This window comes from Gambusia affinis, linkage group LG11 (genome assembly GCF_019740435.1).
Source record: "Gambusia affinis linkage group LG11, SWU_Gaff_1.0, whole genome shotgun sequence".
NCBI classification, from domain to species: Eukaryota; Metazoa; Chordata; class Actinopteri; order Cyprinodontiformes; family Poeciliidae; genus Gambusia; species Gambusia affinis.
Window position 1 is genome coordinate 11,666,133 of NC_057878.1, and position 15,992 is coordinate 11,682,124.

The 15,992-nt window shown below is 39.3% G+C and overlaps 1 protein-coding gene across 1 annotated transcript in view; it reads right to left on the bottom strand.

The window, feature by feature from the left end:
• st6gal2a (ST6 beta-galactosamide alpha-2,6-sialyltranferase 2a) overlaps positions 1-6,113 on the bottom strand; it is a 51,110-nt gene extending 44,997 nt beyond the window's left edge. The window contains exon 1 of the mRNA XM_044132547.1: positions 5,781-6,113. The gene's annotated coding sequence lies outside the window, so the exon portion shown is untranslated. The remainder of the gene's footprint in view (positions 1-5,780) is intronic.
• Positions 6,114-15,992: the final 9,879 nt, after the last annotated feature.

Genomic DNA, 15,992 nt, shown 5'->3' on the forward strand with positions numbered 1-15,992 from the left:
GACTGCAGTGAATGAGTGGAGGAGCAGAGAGGGACCAGAGTTTCTCAAATTTACAGATGGAATGAATCAACAGGTTCTTCTCAGCATTTCCCTCCTTAGCACTCATGTAGCAGACCTCACCTCAATGCCTTATTCTATCAGAATAAACTTTAAAATACTGTTGTTAGTTTATAAATGACTGAACGGCTTAGCACCACAATATATTAAAGATCGGCTGTTGCTGTATCAAACTTCCAGACGCCTCAGGTCTTCTGGTTCTGCGAATGCATAACCAGAAGCAGCATTCAGCTTCTATGCACCACAAATCTAGAACAAGCTTCCAGAAAACTGCTGAAACACTGAGTGCCTTTAAATCCTGACTAAAAACCTACCTGTTTAGAGTTGTATTTGAAACATAATCAAAGAATTTAATGATGGCTTTTGACTTGATGTCATGTTTAGATTGTTGATTCTATGTTGCATGACTTTGTTTTTGTGTTTTTATGATGTAAAAGAACTTTGAAATGCCTTGCTGCTAAAATGTGCAATACAAATAAAATTTGATTGATTGATTTAAAGATGTATTGCTCCATAATTTAGAAATGTGCGTTTATAACCGAAAAAAAAAGAAGAAGAAGCTGACAACAGAAGCTACGCTCATATGATTAAATAATCGTTTGAAGTCATGTTTTGTTTGGATTGCAACAAACCAAATTCTTTCTGATATTTTATCACGATGCTTTATTTCCCAAACAAATTACTGAGTGGAAGAAGCTGGTTCTCCGACACTGATTTTTACAGAAATCAATCTAAGAATATCTCAGACTGACACAAACCAAAGACCCAAATTTAATCCAGAGGATCTTGCAGAGTGTGAAATTTAACAAACGAATAGTGTTATTGCTGCCGAAAAGACAAAAAGCACAAAAATAAGCCTTTTTCCCCCTGACATGCGCCGATTTAGATTAATCTAATGGCTACCGAATGTGTGGGCATGATGTCACAATGAGCTTTTCATTATGAAACTGCAAGAGCAATATTCCTTGTTGTATGTACACAACCTATTCACAAAAACAGGATGAATGGCTTCGTGCCACATTAACAGCACAGTAGTCGTGATGTAGAATATATTGTCCTTATTATTCAAGTCTGATGGAATTTATTCTTAAAGAAAAAGAAATAAGAATAAGAATATGGCTGCGACAGACTAGCAACCTGTCGATGGATGGATGGATGGATGGAATAATACGAAGCTACTCGAACTTTTGGTCACAAAATAAAAAGGAGCAAAAACAGAGAGGATACGATGAAGCAAAGTTTATCAAGCTTTGACAAATAGTGGCCTTGCTGCTGTAAAGGCCAACAAAACCTTCAGGAGTAAAAACATTTTCAGATTCCCTTTATTCCCACAAGGAATGAGCCTTTATGACATTCTGACAGAATGCTAACCTTGAGCAGAAATATCACACTCTCACGATGGTACTATAAAACAAAAATACAGAAAAACTAATTCAGAGACTATGATTAAACAGCTGTATTTACTATTGAGGAAATAATGGCATACTCCTATAGAAATGCTTAAAATGATTACTTAAATGTAGATTTTGGTGCATGTGAAAGAGCACAGGTGGGTGAGTTCTGCTGCATTAAGACCAGCTTAAAAATTAAGGCTGAAATCTTTAGACACTAAATTTGCTAATCAGAGGTAAAAAAAAATTTTCAGTCATGTTTTAACCACTACCACTGCTATTTTTCTCTGTAGTTTTCAAGAAGTCCTCTTTGCAGTTTGTAGGTGTAAACAAATTACTAACTTGGATTTGTTCTAGTTGGGGGGATTGTCTGGAGTGGGAACACTGTCAAACGCTGAAAAAATAATAATAATAATTCTCTTCCTCGCTCACGCTTCTGCATGAATCAGCTCATCTGATGCTAATGAGAGGAGTAGTTCTATTACTGGGTCATTATCACTCACACAGACCATGCATTTCATCAGCTTTTTTAGATTCCTTATTGTTGTGAAGCAGCTAGAGCAAAAAATCTCAACCTGCAAAGCTTAACCCAATGACAAATGTTTCAGCATTTGTCATAAGTCACATGACCACAACTTTATTAATACTCTACATAGATGTGGGGGTTTCAGAAAACTTTAAATCTATGTCCCTGTACATTCAAAAATACAGTCAATAGTGAAAAGGAAAACTGAAGTAAGCACTCAAGAAGGATCCAATGCCATTTATTGAAGCTCTGATAAAAATGTTTCAGAAGCTTTAAATGAATTCCCTTTTACTACTTTTAAATAATTTAACATGAAACATTGAGGAGATTTTTGGAGCTCCTCAATGTGTCTGGTGCCAAGATAAACTCATGTCCAGTTGTTTTTGTGTTAAACGTTTTAGTTATTGCCCTTATTGTGGTCATGTGCATGCTTAGACAAACTGTAGCTGGTTTGCTGCAGCCATTTTCTGACTTATAAAAAGGTCAACATGCACCTTCCTTACTTAATTGGCCTTCTCTCTTTACTCTCGCATTTGCAAGAGAAATGAGTCCTTTAGTGATGACATGTTTATGTCCCAGGAATAGAGGAAGTCATAGTAGAAAAGGAAAAACTGATCTGTGTGTAGCTTGTTGATTTGTGGAAACTCTGTAAAATACACAACCTTGATGAGCTCTGCTTCAGCCTCTCAAACAAGAAGAAAAGGCATCTGTTCTGTTTACAGAAATATTTTTAGCTGGTAGTCTACTCTAAAACACTGCACACATGAAAGCTGTCGATTGTCTCCCTTTTCTGCCGCTCTCAAAGCAAAATAATCTTCTCTCCTCGCAGTGTGCAACACAAGCCTCCAAAACTAAGACCAAAATTAGTTAAAGGGATTGTTTTAATCGTGAGTAAACAGAGACGAGCATGCACCGAGAGAAAGAGGAAACGTGAGAATAGGGTGTTTGTTTTAATGCGGTTTGGAGCTGCAGGATGAAGCTCCATTGTTGTTCGTGTGTAACCCAGAGAACAGCTCTCCTGCACACCTGTGTTCTGCTGTCGTTGATTTGCAGACACAGAGGGAGAGCATCTCATTTCAGACAATAAGTATCCAGCTGCAGAGACTAACAGATCCCAGACAGCAACCAGGAATAATTAGACAGCTCTATGCCAAGCATAAAATGAATATTTTGGCATGTTTGAAGTGCTTGTGGGTGATGTGCGTACGAGTATTTGCAGTGCAGATCGCCTTAATATGAAAGGTCAGGTAAGACCATGAAGGAGACAATCGTTTAATGCAAAACATTATTTTTGCATTAAACCGCTTTGAAGTGCAGGAAGGCACTTCCTATTCTAACATCCCCATTCTGATTAGCATGGTTAGCTAAAAGAACCCGGTTGGGTTTCTAAACTGAAGGCATCCTAACCACTATCAGCTACACACAGACATTTCACATGTCAACCTGCAGAGTTGAGAAAATTACCCCATAATGCAGAAGATTAGCGGTAATTATGAGAATTAATCTATTTCAACAGAGAATATTACAGAGGAGGACATGTTCACGCCTCACAGGTCTGTTTCTCAGCACTGGATAACAGACCCGTCACTTACAGGAAACCAGAAAGGTGAGTTTTCATGTTTTTCTGCCAACAGCAGAGTTACAGTTGGCTGCTGTTTTTATTCAATAGGCAAGAAGTGAAGAGCACTGGGGTCAGTTGACCGGGCCACACATCGGACAGAGATCTATGCGTGCTTATTGCTGCATATTTTAATGGTTCAAACACCAAATATACCTCAATATGCTTTAATACGCTCAGGAGAAACCGCCTTGGCACTACCACATCTAAGTGGAGCTAGCTTCTGAGCTTGCCGCAATAAGCAATTAAGCATTTAATCGTGTGATAAATTAAGATGAGCTCACTAATTTTCATTCTGATGATTATTTTTTGAAAGGCAATTTTGCTTGCAGAGACATCATAATCCATTTCATTTATGGTTTGTAAGTGGTGTTAATTTTCATTTCGTTTATTGTTTTGGACAGCTGTGTTTTATTTTGTACATATAAAATGTTTAAAGTGTTTGGAGGCCTTGAGTCCTCGACGCGGCTATCGCGGGTTCAACTCCCGGACCCGGCAATGTTTGCCATATATTTTTTCCCTTTCTCCTTCCCCCTTTCCTGTCAGCCTACTTTCATATAAGGGGCACTGAAGCCCACAAAAGGACCCCTGGAGGGGTACAAAAACATTTTTTAATTAAAAATAAAATGTTTAAAGCAGGCTTGTCAAATTCCAGTCCTCAAGTCTCGGTGTCCTGCAACTTTTAGATGTGCCTCTGCTGCACCACACCTGAATAGAATAATTAGGTTGTTAGCAAGGTTCTGGAGAACTGATCTACATAAGCAGGAGGTAATTAAGCCATTTTATTCCAGTGTTTTGTACCTGTGGCACATTAAAAACTGCAGGACAGCGGCCCTCGAGGACTGGAGTTTGACACCCCTGGTTTAAAGTGGTTTTTTTTGTTTGTTTTTTTTTTATTAAAGTTTATCAGTCCTTGAGAGAGTGAACTTAAATTATTATTATATTAATTGAAAATGGTTTAAATACAACAACATTACCGAAATAATTACTGGGACAATTTAGCATCCAGCAAAATTTGTTATTGTGACAAATTTTACTACTAGACCGATTAACATCTACGGTCTTCCCTATCGCTGCTCCTTGGGCTTAAAGCCAAAGAGCAGCAAGAGCCAAGAAAAATGAATGGTGCTCCTGGGTTGGCTACTTTGTAAATGCCAGCTCATAATTATTTTGGCTTCCCACATTGGAATATTTTAGAAAATCTGTATGAGGAAATTTGGAATTGTGTTCCAATGAAAAATCTGCCAATAGGTGAGTCTGCAAAAAGGCAAGAGTCCACTCTATACATCAGCAACAATCAGTAAAATAAGACAAAATTAAATATCAACATCCATGATGAGTAATTAAGTAAGAACGCTTTTTGTTGTACTTTTCTAAAATCACACCGAGTCTGATGTTGGAAACAGTTTCACCATATAAGGGCTGTGACGTCACGATCAACTTTATTAGCACAGGTGGAAAGTGGAGGGTGTCGCATTTTAGAAAAAAAATAGAAAGATTTAAACTAAAATGCAATATATATATGCGTGTGTGTTTAAGCAAAGTAGGCAATCACTCCTTGTTTTCGTTCCTAATTAAACGAAAGAAAACGTGAACTGAAACAACCTGTCCGTGCACCTTACAGTCCGAACGAATAAGAACAAATAAGATGAGACTGCACAATTTCGTTTGTTGCGCACAGTTCTGCCAACATTGCAACTGGGGTTCATCATGCCGCATCAAGGGGACAACAATCAGCTTCTCCTTAAGTTCCACAGAAGTATCCAGGCAGGCCTGATTTCACGATGGGCTATGAATGAAGTCACTTTCTCCAGCAGAAAACCCCATAATGATTCATTGTCTTCGTACAGAGTAGCGACAGCCACTAACTGGAAAACAGTGAACTGCCCTGCTTGTGTCAATAACGCCTTCCTTTGACTAAACCATTTGTCTCAATGAGCCAAACGCTGTGATTCTGAATAAGGAGATCCAGCGAAGTAAGGAAGGCAAAAACGCGTTTTCTGCATTGAAATCATTTGAAAACCCAATCCGGTGGTGGGTTTTATTTATCAGCCGAACATCGAGCATGCACATCGTCTGTGGATGTTGTTCCGAGTCCCGAAACAAACAAAGCGCTGCGGAGCACCAAAAATAAATGGGAACACGCAGATCTGCACAGAAACCGAAAGGAGAGCGAACAAAGCCTCACCTAAACGCCACCTCGCTGCTGTCTGGATGCTGCTGGCCGCCGCTTCATTATTCCGCTCCCGTACGCCTTGTTGCACAGCGAGCATGCGGCTCGGCTTGGCTCGCCTCTGCCCTCCCTCCGTTCACTGAGCTGATATCCACTACAACTCCGAGCCGAGCGGCTGTGTTGTCTGTCACATTGTTGCTGCCCTTTTTCTCTCTCTCACATCCACATCCGATTTTTTCTTAAAGAGGCGGAGTCAGAGAGAGACATTTTTGTTTCCTGCCAAGCACCGAGGTAGCTCGAAGGGAAGGGAAAGGATGGAAGGAAAACAAAAAAATTAAATAAAATAAAGGACGGTCAGTAAAATATCTGTCAGCCTGCAAAAACTGGTGGAAGCTGTCAAATGTTTCAGATTTGACAGTTTTTCTTCTGGTTTGTTTTGCTTACAGCAGATTTTTTTTTTTAGCCAATATTGTTTTAGCATTAAAAACATAAATAGTTGAGCAAATTTAATCGCACCTCAATATCCTGAGACATTATTTATTTCCGTGATTAAATTTTACGTGTGGCACTTTTCTGTTAATCATTTTAATGACTTTCACTTATAGCTCAAAAGTCAGTTCTTAAAATTTGATGTTTGTGTTACATCCTGCCGTGTACACTTCCATGGTAAGGCAAATATTTAACATCGCCAACCACAAGGCATCAAAGCGTCACGATTGCAATCTAACCATGGTGATGAAAGTTAGGTGGAAGAAAAAAGTGGTACGGGCAAAGGTTCACAAGCAAGCTGAAGCTTATAAACTACTAATTTCACTTGTTGGCTCCATTTGACAGCAGGTCCTTATATTGTGAAGTATGCATCATAAGTAATTTCTTCAAAATTTGTTTCGTATGAATTATTGAACAATGCAGTGTGATTGTGGCAGCACGAGTGGGTGAAGCTGCTACTCTTCCCTTCAAAGCAGGGTAGCCAGCGGGTGTCACAGCGCCACCTTGGGAATTGCGCCCAAGGAAATAGATGGGTTTGTACCCAAGGAGAACAAGACTTCTTTTAAAGCAAAAAATAAGTTTATTGTTTCTCTTTTTAAAAACCAGTAAAATTCAAGGAGCACAATAGGAAGGGGAGTGCAGTGCTGGGGCCTACCAGCAGGGGGGAGGGCAATCCAAATGTGGGAACTGGGCCTAAACAAATTAATAAATCAAAATAAATCACCCCAAGCAATAAACACTCAATCCATGAAGAAATCCCAACACCGGTCACTCGCACAGCACACTGGTCCAGTCCCTCTGGATGCCCCCCCACTGCCTTCAGCTCCCAGCCTGGAAACAAAAGGGTGAGGTTAAACAAATCAAATACAAAACAGAAAGAAAGAAACTACAATTTACACATGGGTGCTAAAATTAGGTTACCCTTAGACACATCCAGTTATTAAAATCAGCAGTTTGATTAAGTGGTCTAAAAAAACCCACAGCAGTCCCACCCAGCCAAGCTGGAGGCAAAAACAAAGCAGAAACAAAGCAGAAACAAAGCAGCAGGGCTTCCAGCGAGCTGCAGCAGCTTTAGACCTGAAATTAAGTTAGGTTAATCGGTGATTTTTGGGAACATGGCACAAGGTAGTGGAAACCATGGTCACCTACCAGAGCTGGATGACTCCACCTCAACCAGAGAGCCCCTTCTGGCCCCACAGCAGGAGGATCCATTTGTCAATACAAGCTATGTACAAATAATTGTTATTTTATGATGTTGCAGTGCAATAAAGGTACATACCCTTTTTATGTTGCCAAGTAGCTCTGGGAGGGGTAAATTACTGCCACATCCCAGTATAGTCAGGAGGCTTCAGGCAGCTTCTGAATTTAGACAATTTGAATTAGCCAACTCAAATTGAGATCTTGTACAGAAAGAGAAACATTACTTACTATTTCGGATTTTGAGTTTGACCACTGCAAATTAACCAAGCAGACATTCAACTGAAGTGTGACCAAATGCAGGCATGAAGAGAGAAGGCTAGGGAGTCTGTCTTTATGCTCACACCCACTCAGGTGATTAGGTGCCAGGTGTCTTCATTCCTGAAGCAGGCCTCATCCTGCTACATAACATTGAGGATATCAGTGTGTGACTCAGCTGAGGTGTTTAGGAAGCCCAGGTTGCTCTCATAGTGGCCTGCTGCTCACATGTATAATTGGTTGTGTTGTCTCTCATCTTTGTCATGTTAATAGACAGGAGGTCACCTTTGGGGCTTTGGTCAGACCAGTTTCGTTCATTTGAGCACAGTAATACAATGATCATTAAAGCAGATACTTTTACAGTGTGGGCAAGTGCTGGAAAAGGAAATTGGCGTTTCTATAAAGCTTGTCAGCAGAGGGGAAGCATGAAGTGCCTCAAGATTTCCGCTGCCCTGCCTCTGGACAAAACCCTGAGCCAATACTGGAAGATGACGTGACTCCCAAAATCACTACTGACTATGGAAACCTCAACCTACTTGGAGTCTGTGCAGGGTCAACGGCAACATTTCAGTTCTTTTTGTCCTCGGTCGAGATAAGAGGCTCTGACGCTGCCTGTGATACTCAGATTTTTAACACAATAATGTTACAATTGTAGCCTATGGTTTACACTAATTTGTGAGGTGATTAATGTAGCACTGACTGCAGCCACGTTTCACATTTTGTTAATTTCCTCCAAGCTTTTGAATCAACTTTTATCTATGTTGCTTTTGTACTATTTAGTACCACAAATTTTCCCCTCCATTTAACTTCCTATTAATATTTTTGCACATAGCGTGCAGGCATCTTATTTAGCAAATACTTTTGCGTCTTACTCTCTGCTTACAGGGGACATAAATTACTTTCTACTGGTCAAATGTCAAGTCAGTTGTCTTCCCTATGATTATGTGGACTCTCTTGTGTCAAACTTCCTGTTATTGGTCATATCTACCGTATTTTTTGGACTGTAAGCTGCATCTTTTTCCTACGCTTTGAACCATGCGGCTTATAACCCAGTGCGGCTTTTCTGTGGATTTTTCTTCAGCCACCAGGGGACTCTTTAGCAGGAAGTGAATCACTGGAAGTCAAAATTAGCAATGAAAGAAGACAACGCTAATTTTCATTTAGAAGAAGCACATGCCAGCAGCAAGGAGCACGGAGAAATGTTTTCAAACTCATATGATGCAGCTTTAAAGTTGAAGGCTATTGATCTGGCAGTACAGGAGGGAAATAGAGCCGCTGCACGTAAGCTCAGCGTGAACGAAATCATGACGGGGCTTTGGAGACGGAGGCCTGCGTCCTTAATATATTCAGCAGATATATTAGGACGCTGCCCTCTGCTGGGTCTTTATGGAGAGCTGTGGAGATACCAGCAAGCCGCTGGTATTAAATGGACCTTACCAAGCTCCGCCCACAACCGACCCACGTGACCGCAAGTCTCACAAACAAAGCCTGGCGTTGCATTGTTTCTATGTAAACATGACTCCATTAGTGCATCATTTCTACCGGATTTTCACAATATATCAGCGACTACAATGGACAGAGGAACTAACAAGTTTATGTCATCATCTGGGAGGAGGTTACTGGTTTCTCAGTCACAAACTGGTTGCAAACTTGAGGTCACCAGGTGTCAGTCAGTCAGTTATGGTAGATCTGAAATTTGGTTTGATGACCTCAATGTGAGAAGCTACAGACTGATTAAGAGGGACCAAAGAGCTCTGTAAAGGTAAAGGCAAATCTTCTGAAGTTGGCATATAATTAATTTAATTTCACATACTTATCGCAGTAGAAGTCATTTGTTTGTTAAAATTTTATGAAATATATTTGTTCTATTTGATGTTTGTTGTGAATGACTTATAGTCACAAACGAACAAGGTAATTAGTGCAACGTTTAGAAACTACAGCGGCTGTAATGAGCCACAGCAAAGGTAAACAAAGGTAAAATAACCCGAACAGGTGATCAACTCAAAACCACTCTAACCTTTTTACTCTCTCTCTCTCTCTCTCTCTTTGTAGTTTAAACACACCTGTTACCGTGGCAACCGTAATCAAGAAGAGCAAAGATTACGTTAAAAACATAACATTCAGTCCGTTACGATATCAAGTTTCCAGGCTTGATATTTATTTCTCAATTATTAATCAGCGTTTCCCTGAACACAGCGATGTTGATTGACTAGCTGTACTTGGTGCTAGAGAGGCTAACACGAGTAACAATTTAGTCCAAAGCCTTTTCTGCTAACATAAAATCTTTAGTGCATGTCAGAAACAGTACACGTAGTCCGGAAAATACGGTAGTTTTCAAACTTTTGGAGAAAGTATATTTTGGGTTGTTATTAGAACAGACTTCACAAAACACAAACTCAGACTCATTAATGTAAAAATATACAGAAATAAATGGTTGAACAATGTCACTTTGTGTGTAATTGATCTATAGCAGTTTCTCTTTTTGAATCAATTTACTGAAATTGATTAAATGTTTGAGAATATTCTAATGTACTGAGAGTTGTCTTTATGTAAACATCCTCATTACACAATATTGTGACGTGGGATTATTTTTCCAGGAGGTTTGTCCTGCTCATAACCAATCGCTTTGTCAAATATTGTCCTAACTTAATTGGCAAATGTCAGATGAAAGTACCATTCTCTTGAGCAAACAGATTGTTGAACAAACACAGTGCTGCACCTTTGCTACCGTGCTGTTTTTTAACATGTAAGAAAATTCAATATAAAAGTGTTGTTTTCTATCTAAGAGACAACAAGACTTGCTACATTTAAGGAACCATCTGGAGAACCCAAAGAATCAGCAACAAGACCTTTGGTCAAGGGGGTAAATCCCATCTCACTATTGAGGGGGACCATAAACAGGAAAGTTTCTTAAGACCAATTAGTTGTTTATTTTGTGTGTGTGTGTGTGTGTGTGTGGGGGTCGGCAAAGTTACAGTGAAATGTGACGTAAAATGTGGTTTAGAAAGTCTTTAAACCACATTTTATGAGCAGGACAAACCTCCTGGAAAAAAAATCCCACGTCACAATATTGTGTAATGAGGATGTTTACATAAAGACAACTCTCAGTACATTAGAATATTATCAAACATTTAATCAATTTCAGTAAATTGATTCAAAAAGAGTCCACAAGCATCCATAATCCAAACACGTTCACTTAAATTTTCACTTCATGGTACATGTTCACATTATTTATTGACTGTATCTAAGAATGTCAAATATATTTTGAATTTAACTGAAGATATGACATAATACAATATATAATATGCAATAAAATATAATGACTTAAATCTTATTGTATATACTAGGTCATCAAATCAGTCTGTCAACTACGTTGCCTGTAGGGATTTTTAATGTTCAGCAGGTGTCAGTATTCAGTGACACAGTATCGACATGGTATCAAACCAGTTTTGCTATGGGTCGAAATGATACATGACACCTCATTTACCCATCACTAATATTTACTTTGTGCTGCAGAACCACAGCTAACAGGTATCACCTCACTTCAGCGGCTCTGCTGAGCCGGTACCGTTCAGCGCTGCTGTTGCTCCTCCTGCACTTTGGACTGAACCATTGTTCTAATAATGGTAGGGGGGACCTAAAATGTTTTTGTTGTTGTTCTGAGATAAATGGCAGATTTATTTTGTTCTTTGTTTCTTTTGCCTGTTCATATTGATATTATTTAAATGTTTCTTCAATATTTTTTTGTTTGGGAGGGGGCAATTCTAGACTTTTCCAAGATTAGGGGGGTCCAGACCCCCTAACCCCCCTAACGCCTATGCTTGGGGCGGTATTCAGAGATTCTAGCAAGTCAAGCAGCCAATATGTCAATAATAGGCAAAAGGGTTGTTTCCACCAATTTTTTTTGCACCAAAGGAAAAGCAAAACTTATTTCTGTAGAAAAATCCCTGGATTTTTACAACATACTGATAATGCTTCTTAAAAAGAATTACTACATTCATGCAGCCTGCAGGCTCATGAATGAACCAACACCGGAAGATGACACGATTCCAAAAATCATTTCTGACTCGAGCTACTTGGATTCCGTACAGAGTCAACAGCAACATTTCAGTATTTTTTGTCCTTAGTCGAGATAAGAGGCTCGGATGTTGCCCCAGGTTAACAGATTTTTAACACAGATTCAATGTGTTAAAAATTTTATGGTTACATGAAAATCACTCAGATTTATTAATAATCATGCTCTGACTTAGAGTACCAAACATTTCTGTTATATCCAAGAAGAGAACATAAGAAAGACAATGGGAGGCAGATTGTTGTCTTTTCAGGTGTAAAACAAAAAACAACATTTCTGGAGTAACCTTCAGTGTGGTAGACAATATTATTCTGTGAAAGTTCGTAAGCATTAAAATATAGATGGCATGACCTTCAGAATAATAAAGCCATAAGAATAAGAGTCCTCCTTGAACAATTTCTTTCCACTACATTGTATTCACAATGGCTCAGACATTTTCATGTTTATTTATAAACACATCTGGGTATCACGCCTTCTTATCTTTCTTTTCTAAAGAAATATAGAAATTACAATCTTAGCTCTATGACTGGAAGCCTGGAAAAACTTCAAAAGCTTCAACTTCAAACCTTTCTCACATCAGCCTGGACATTTCTGTCTAATGGTAGCTGTATGGGAGCATTAAAACATGTGCATTTAAGCACCTTTTTGTGCTAATTTTTATTTTTAAGAATTTACCTGAAGGCAGATTTTTACAAGCCAGTATTATTTAAGTCATTACTCACCTATTTTGAACATATGAAATGCGTCTTACACAGCATTCACACTCATGTCCAATGAGTCTTTGTTCTTCCTGATTAGTGTGCATTTCAACAAATTTACAGCAATGTGGCATATTTCTACAACACACAAGGAATTACTAAATGGTCATAGCTTTACAGAACCTCACTTCAAAACCTTCACTCTATTCAAATCAATTTGATCTAGTTTACTGGCATTTATGTTAACATGTGGAGTTCAGCAGAAGCAAAATCAATCTTCTTCAATTGCCATCTCAGTCCCCAGACTTAGTAAATCCAATAAGAAACTTGTGCAGTGTCGTTCCTAGAAGTATTTCAAATGCATGGCTAGATGGTGACAAATTATATTCAGAACAGAAAACAGAATTTTGGGTCTTTTTTTGTGCTGTTTTTGTATATTTTGGTAAACAGATTTACAGATGTAGTAATACAGAAATGATTTATTAGGAAGGCACCAGAGTGAAATGCCACAGGAAAAGATTAAGTGCTATCCTGTTGGCAAAAGTGAGTTGTACAAAGTATTGACAGCTGAAGTATCAGTAAGATTGGTGTAAAACCATTTTTCTTTAAATAAGACCTCTAATATCACATCAGCGGCTGGTAAATTTTAACATTTCTTTTTCAATTAAGCAATGCATTTTTAAAAAGTCTTGCAGTTTGAGATCATACATAATGCAATAAGTAGTTTGTGTATGTTATGTTTTTTTCACATCTGTATCAGGGTCCCTATAAGTGTGAAGAGCACCCCTGTACAATGTCTCTTTAGGATAAATACTTTGACCTCAGTTAGGTGGCATTCAGCTCTCTCTTGATGTGTTTGTGCTGGATCTGTTTTTGATCGCGTTTTTTGCACCGTATCAATTATGGTTACAAAAAAAAAAAAAAACACGAGTGTAAAAGCACATAGTCTTGCTGAATTTTTGCAGAAAAGCAAACACCCATTGCTTTAATGCCTTATCTGCTTTCAGCATAGCAGAGAGCCTGTGCAACAGCTATAAAGGTATTGCTTTGTTAGTTGACCCTGGTGCAATGCAGAGTGTGTGTTTGTGTGTTGCTCCCTTAATTGCCTCATCAGTAAATGTCAAACGTTCAAATGGTTCCAAAATCTAGATTTATTCATTCATTTGTGCCTCATCGGATGCAGGCGCTCTGCCTGCATACTGCAATTACTGCTGCACAGCTAAATGTGGCAATGAATAATAAATCACAGCACAAAAGGGCCTAACTAGCTGCCTGTGAACTGTAAGATCAGGTGGTGGAGCAAGCTTGGTGTTTGCTCTAGAATCATTCCCCTGAACCGCTCCAGGAATGCCGGGACAATTTTTCAGAGAGCAGAGGATGGAAACTGGAAAGCTCAGTATTCTCAATAAACAACCACAAACACATAAACCCCCCTGAAATGCATTCATATGGATTAGGAAGTTAAAACAGACACTTCCAATGTTGCCTTGAAATAACCACAAGCCACTGGCTGCTTTGTGCACAAGCTGTTCTTTTTAAAGTGAAGCTCAATAACCGGAGCATTCGAAGGCAGATGACTCACATGAACTTGATGGTGTGCTCAGAGCCCGTGACTGAAAAATGGAGATCGGAAAGGGGGGCTATGGGAAATGTGTTTCTGGCCCCGAGCAATATGTTAAGACCCTCTTTCTAAAATGTCTCCTACTGTCATACTCAGCCGCCCCCGAGCAGGTCGGCAGCGCTTTGTTGAACACCTGACTCAGGTGCTTATCATCTCCCTCCAGGTGCCCGTCAGTCAGCTACACTTCATTATACTGCGGCCTTTGTAGTGCAGAGCTAAGAAGGAATTGAAGGAGAGAGTGTGTGAAGAAGTATGCTGGTTTCTTTGCATAGAAATGGTTTCTTGCTGTTTTTTGGACAGGAGCAGAGTCATCATCCTTCTCATTTGATATTTTACGTACAGGGCCTTGCAAAAGTATTCACACCCATTGAACTTTCCTGTTCCAACCTCAGATGTAAATGTATTACTGGGATTTTATGACATTAACACAAAGTAGTAGGTATTGCAAGTTAAAGAAAAAGGGTACTTTTGTTTTTACAAATAATAATCTGAAAAATATACATTGCATTTGCATGCTGTGTGTTCTTAGTCAAAAGTTAAACCCACTTATTGCTCCAAATTATATTTTTGTCCATTTTCTGTGCAAGCTTTGGTCTAAGCAAGTCCACATTTGCTCTTGCTTTATTCTTTTGTGTGTTTTTTTCCTGTTGGAAGGAGAACATCTCCTCCAGTCTCAAGTCTTTCGTAGTCTTTGGATTGCTCTGAATGTATCCCCGTCCATCGTCCCATCAGCTGTCACAAGCTTCCTTTCTTCTACTGATGAAAATCAACTCCATCACATGATGCTGCAACGTTTTCAACATTTAAGGTACTTTCCACCACAGATGTCAAAAAATCTTAATTTTGCCCTCATCTGAAAAGGCTAATGATGACACAGATGATAGAAAATAACAATGACTTTCTGATTATCCCACCTGAGCAGAGGAACTGTGCTGCTCCTCCACAGTTCCCATGGCATTTTTGGCTACTTGTCTGACTAATGATCTTCTCTCCTATCTTGTAAGTTTAGGAGGACCGCCATGAATTGTTTTGCCATACTCTTTATATTTCACGTGATAGTGGACAATCGGTTGCACTGGATTTTATTTGGGGATATGAGAATAACACTACAGATTTCAGGTTTTTGTTTGTTTCAAATTATGTTGATTTGTCACAGAAAATCCCCCCCAAAGTCTGACTGATTTAACTGTATAAGAAAATGAATGGACAAAAATGCCATTAGCCGTGAAGGTGCATATATTTTGGCATTTTTTTGCCTCTCCAAATGATGAGTTTTTTTGCCTGTTTCTTGTTTTGCAGGTTATGATGCCTCATTGTAAGTTGAGGACTTGCATTCCCACAAATGGTAGCATGCACTCCAGGCTTTTTGCCTGTGCCTCCAGCTCTAATCTTTTCAGCGTAATCATCACCGAGGATTCATAACTGTGATCTAGATTAATCAGAGTGCAGACAAAATGCTCTCTGCCGCTGCTAAATTCATACCTGAACATCTGGCCCTCTCTCTCATCGGCCCACTTTGTTGTTGCTTTCAGTTAATTGTGGGCATTAGGAACCCGCAAGAGCGTGTCGGTTTCCATGGAGATCCACTGATGATACTCGGGTGTTTCGAGCCTTTCGTTTCTCGGTCATTTCACGGCATCTGTCTCTCTGTGTCGCACAAGCTTGACCGATTAGGGAGTGATGTGCGTAAGCAAATTCTGGGAGCCTTAATGTGCTCATTCAAATCAGCAGAGCGCAGATATTTGATTTCATGTTTCTTGACAGAAGGATGAGTGAAGACCCTCATGTTTGTTATCAGCTTTTACACACAGCACATCAGTCAGTACGTGGCATGATGAAAAACAGCAGGAGGTTAACTCTTATTTTGACAGTTTGTAAACAGATAATTGTGA